Source organism: Coregonus clupeaformis, chromosome 20, assembly GCF_020615455.1.
Source record: "Coregonus clupeaformis isolate EN_2021a chromosome 20, ASM2061545v1, whole genome shotgun sequence".
Taxonomy (NCBI): Eukaryota; Metazoa; Chordata; class Actinopteri; order Salmoniformes; family Salmonidae; genus Coregonus; species Coregonus clupeaformis.
Window position 1 is genome coordinate 16758775 of NC_059211.1, and position 6160 is coordinate 16764934.

Below are 6160 nucleotides of genomic sequence, written 5' to 3' on the forward strand. Positions count from 1 at the left end.
CATTCTAGACGATTCTGTGCTTCCAACTTTGTGGCAACAGTTTGGGGAAGGCCCTTTCCTGTTTCAGCATGACAGTGTCCCCGTGCAGAATCTCCACATGAGACCTGGACGGAGTTTGAGGACAAAGTGAGGGAAATGATCTCTGAGAAATTGAAGATGGACCACAGGAAGATTGAGGTGGAGCGCTCCCACAGGACTGGAAAACCCACCACCGGCCCAGTTGACAGGCCCAGGCCGATAGTGGCAAAGTTCCTGAGGTTCAAGGACAAGGCAGCTGTTCTGGAAAGACCCAAGAACTTGAGAGGAACATATATCTTCCTCAACAAGGATTATCCTGAAGCTGTGCGCCAGAAGAGGAAAGAACTTATCCCAGCCATGAAAGCTGCCAGAGCGCGTGGAGACATTGCTTAAATCCTCTATGACAGGCTCATTTTCCACCCTCCCTCACAGAAGTCTGGAAGGGATGAGCAAGCCAAGCCTATGGGTTCGTAGCTTCAACCCCGCAGCACACACACCAATTGATTAATGGACTGCTGAATGTATTTTTTTTTCTCTTGCTTTGTTTGCTCTTTTCTATATTATGTCTATCTATGATAAGCTACCCAGGAAAGGGCTGAAAATAGGCCATATTAATATATGTAGCCTTAGAAATAAGGTTCAAGAAATCAATAACTTGCTAACATCAGATAACATTCATATATTAGCCATTTCTGAGACTCACTTAGACAATTAATTTGATGATACAGCATTAGCAATACAAGGATATAGCATCTATAGAAGAGACATAAATGCTTATGGGGGAGGTGTTGCTGTATATTTTCAGAGCCATATCCCTTTAATGCTTAGAGAAGATCTTATGTCAAGTGTTATTGAAGTGTTGTGGTTGCAGATTCACTTGGCACATCTAAAGCCTTTTCTTTTAGGGTATTGCTATAGGCCACCAAGTGCTAACAGTCAGTATATAAATAATATGTGTGAAATGCTTGTTAGTGTATGTGATGTAAACAGAGAGGTCTACATTCTTGGGGACCTGAATATTGACAGGTTTTCATCAAGCTGTCCGCTCAAGAGGAAGCATCTCACTGTAACCAGTGCCTGTAATCTGGTTCAGGTTATTAATCAACCTACCAGGGTGTTTACAAACACTACAGGTACAAGATTTATGTTTTCATTTTATTTTACCTTTATTTAACTAGGCAAGTCAGTTAAGAACTAATTCTTATTTACAATGACGGCCTACACCGGCCAAACCCGGACGACGCTGGGCCAATTGTGCGCCGCCCTATGGGACACCCAATCACAGCCGGTTGTGATACAGCCTGGAATCGAACCAGGGGGTCTGTAGTGACGCCTCAAGCACTGAGATGCAGTGCCTTAGACCGCTGTGCCACTTGGGAGATCATCCACATGTATCAATTAAATTTTTACTAATACTGTAGAACTTTGTTCTAAAGTTGTATTCGTACCCATTGGATGCAGTGATCACAATATTTACATTTACATTACATTTTAGTCGTTTAGCAGACGCTCTTATCCAGAGCGACTTACAGTTAGTGAATACATTTTTTTATATATATATATATATATATACTGGCCCCCCGTGGGAATCGAACCCACAACCCTGGCGTTGCAAACGCCATGCTCTATCAACTGAGCTACATCCCTGCCGGCCATTCCCTCCCCTACCCTGGACAACGCTGGGCCAATTGTGCGCCGCCCATGAGTCTCCCGGTCGCGGCCGGCTGCGACAGAGCCTGGATTCGAACCAGGATCTCTAGTGGCACAGTTAGCACTGCGATGCAGTGCCTTAGACCACTGCGCCACTCACCCAAGAGTGGTAAATATAGTGGCTATATCCAGGAAAGCCAAAGTTCCAAAAGCTGGGCCTAAAATAGTGTATAAGAGATCATACAAAATATTATTCTATGACTCTTATGTGGATGTTAAAAATATTTTTGGGTCTGATGAGATTAATAAGGAGCATCCAGACGCTGCACTTGATGAATTTATGAAATTGCTTCTTCCAATTATTGATAAACATGCACCTGTTAAGAAACTGACTGTTAGAACTGTTAAGGCTCAATGGATTGATGAGGAATTGAAAAACTGTATAGATGAAAGAGATGGGGCAAAAGGAGTGGCTAATAAGTCTGGTTGCACATCTGACTGGCTGACTTAGTGCAAATTGAGAAATTATGTGACTAAACTCAACAAAAAGAAGAAGAAACTCTATTATGAAGCCAAAATCAATGATATAATGAATGATGGAAAAAAAAAACATTGGAGTACTTTAAATGCAATTATGGGCAGAAAGACAAATTCAACCCCATCTTTCATCGAATCAGATGGCTTATTCATCACAAAACCATTTGATGTTGCCAATTATTTTAACGATTACGTAATTGGCAAAGTGGGCAAACTTAGGCAGGAAATGCCAACAATTAACAGAAAGCCATCGTATTCATGCATAAAAAAAGAAAGAAAGAAAGAAAAGCATTGCAAGTTAGAATTTTGTAAAGTTAGTGTGGGAGAGGTGGAACAATTATTGTTATCGCTTAATAATGACAAACCTCATGCCATTGACAATTTAGATGGAGAGCTACTGAGGATGGTAGCTGACTCTATAGCCACTCCTATCTGTCATATCTTTAATCTGAGCCTAGAGGAAAGTCTTTGTCCTCAGGCCTGGAGGGAAGCCAAAGTAATTCTGCTACCCAAGAGTGGTAAAGCAGTCCTTTACTGGTTCTAACAGCAGACCTATAAGCTTGCTGCCTGCTCTATGCCCATGATTTTGGAATGAGATGTTCGACGAGCAGGTGTCCACATACTTTTGGTCATGTAGTGTATGTTGAATGAGAACCTAATGAGCATGGAGAGCCCCCGTTTGCGAAAAAATGTAGAACACTCCCACCACCAAACTACTTCCAGAGGCTGTCACCAGTAGGCTTAGGCTACCACATCCTTATACATTTTCATAAGCGCAACATGACTCCAAGAGACAGGTCGGAATGTCTGACTGAAATCCGGAAGAAATGTACCATATTTTATTTATTTTTATTAGTGGTGTTTGAATTTGTTGATAAAATGCGGAACTTGATTGTTTGTTTGCGGGACAAAGGGCAGGAATGTCCTGCACAATCTGGGACATGTGGTCACCCTACTCATACAGAGAAGCTAGAGAAAGGAGGAGATCGGATTCCAATTAGACAATGAATTGAGGATCGTGTAACGCCTCACAGCAGATTGTCGACCAATCGCGTTCCCATTGTCATGCTGTGTCACGCGGTTGCTAAACTAATCGTCACGCAATCCCGTTCCAAAATCAGGGAATGAGTCGAGAAACCTGCCTATTTTCCTCGAAAGTACGTAGTCATGTTTCCACAGCTATACGATATTACAGACAACCAGTTAATTATCTCACATCTTGGAAAATAGTTGTAATGTTGACGAAATTCATGATAACAATGGGTTTTTGAGCTAGCGCCCAATTGACTCCCATTCACCCCTTGAAGGAGAGCGGTTCTTGTCCCAGAAATGCCCAGAATGCACCGCGAGGTCAATTGACGACGCATGGGCAATGTTCACGGGTTAGTACGATTCCAATGGAGTTCTTCTTCTTCAGTGGGGTTTATCGGCAGTAGGCATCCAACGTTATGGTGCATTACCGCCACCTACTGTACTGGAGTGTGGGCCAGCGACTGGGAGAATCTAAATCCTACCTACCAGCCCCGTTGCTCTTAAAAAAGATAACAAAATATGAGACTGTATCTAATGACGTTCTACTCAATATACTCTTTAAACTAATTTCCTGTATCCCCTTCTCCCTAATACTAGATCTCATCCTCTCTCTTTCCCTCTGATACTGCCCACACTGTAGCAATACATGCTCCACGGTCTCTGTTTCCTGACAATAATCACACTTTCCTGTTGGATGCTTTCCTATCACATGTAATGTCTTATTCAACTGGCTGTGTCCCACCCTTAATCTTGTAAAAATAGCCTCCTCTCTTCTGTCTCTTCCTGCCGTCCTCCCCTCCCCGACGTTCCTCTGTAATTGAAATAAATGCCTTCCCTTATTATCTCTATTCCACTGCTCCTGCCATCTCTGCACCATCACTGTATATATCAGTATTTTTGCCTCTGCCTTGCTCATTGAAACGTTGTCAACATCCCCACTGCTAAGTGCTTGTTTAGCCAGTACATTACTGCCTCGTTCCCCTCCACCCCCACACGGGCTGGGACCCAAGTAAATCTTATCTGTATAACCATCCTTTTAATCCTGCCATGGGTTTGTAGCACCTCATAAAGCAAGTATTGTCTGCTACGTGAGCTAAAGGACTGGACACTCATTAACACTGCACATGAATCAGAGCAAATAACTACTCTGTCTTATTTGACTTCCTCCACCCACTGTAAGGCCAACAGTATGACAATCAGCTCTGCCGTAATATACAGCCAGATGATCTGTAATACGTTTCTGACTTCCACCCCACATTCTTGCACTACAAATGCTGACCCAGTACGTCCTGTCCTTGGATCTGTTGAACCATCTGTGTAAATGGCCACAAAATCCTGATACACAGTCTCCAGACGTCTCTTAAACAAATCAGATGGATCAACACTCTCCCTATCTTTCTGTAGTCTCTCCAACACTTCTAGATCAACTACTGGAGGCGGGAGTATTCCAATGTAGTTTTCCATCCACTTCTTCTTCTATTGTATATTGGTGATCGTACAATGTAATGTGCATCACGCCACCTACTGTGCGGGATGGAAACAGGATTCCTGCAAAAAACTGAACAAAACGATCAAAATAAAATAAACCAAACAACTTTGTTTAAAAATAAAAATATCTGATCCCTACACAGGCTCAAGGGGAGCCTGGGAGGGTGGGCCGTCTTCCAGCGGCAGTAAAAAACTTTTCTGCAGCAGCCACAATAATGTCTAGTTTCTTAGACTTCTTTGAGACTTGAGCTGTACAGTTTAGATCTGTGGCAATGAACGCCACAAAACCCACCATTTTAACACACTGGGTATATTTTGACAGGCTGCAAACATTTACTACAGGATGTGGTGCATCCACTACCATATCTTCACTAGCATCACTTATTTTCTCAATTATTTTAATCGCCTCTGCATAGGAGACTCGATTGATCGCGGTAACTTTTGCCACCTCAATCTCCTTCACCTTTACTCAGGATCCCCACCACAACTGCAACACCGTTGTCCTTCTACACACCGTTCTTCAGTATACTCCGTCTGTCTGCACACACTTGAAACAAATCCTTTACAGTTCTTACACTGCAGTGGTTTGGGGATGAACGCTCTTACAGAGTATCGTACATAACCAATCTTCACAGGTGTAGCACAGGAGGTTGGCGACACCTTAATTGGGGAAGACGGGCTCATGGTAACGGCTGGAGCGGTATCAGTGGAATGGTATAAAATACATCAAACACATGGTTTCCAGGTGTTTGATGTCATTCCATTTGCTCCGTTCCAGCCATTATTATGAGCCGTCCTCCCCTCAGCAGCCTCCACTGATGAGTAGGTAGGGCTCTTTATAAAAAATAAAAAAAACGGACCAACAGACTTTATTATTTGTCTCCATTCACCCAGTGGGTCTTTTGAGGCCCACTGCAATCTTCCTTTGTTCTTCAGAAATACAATGAATCAAAATAAGACCACTCCTGGTCACTAACAGACTCACTTTTCCCAGCGCATACTTCACCATTCGACACCTCTAACTGGTTTCCCGTATCCTTAATCAACAAATGCATCCCAACAAGAAGCGATTCATTATCATTCATAGACGTATCCTCCACTCCAATTTACTTTTTGTTCCAATTTGACACTACTGTTGTCCATTCAGGACATTCATCTTCACCAACTTTGTTCGACATGCTGCTTGATTCGAACTCAGCATCCACTTCTGCCATTTTACCTGTGTGACATGGACCGATGTGAAAACTTTTCCACCCAACAGGAAATCTTCTTCTCTTCCCATCTGCTCAAAAGTATCTCTGACTCATATAGTGGATTTATGCCGCGTTTACAAACCAGTCGGAACTCGGATATTTCTGACTTACTAACTGGTTGAACACGGCACGTGTTTCCTTGTTCCGACTAGCTCATGAACGCTGCAAAATCTCTATAGTGA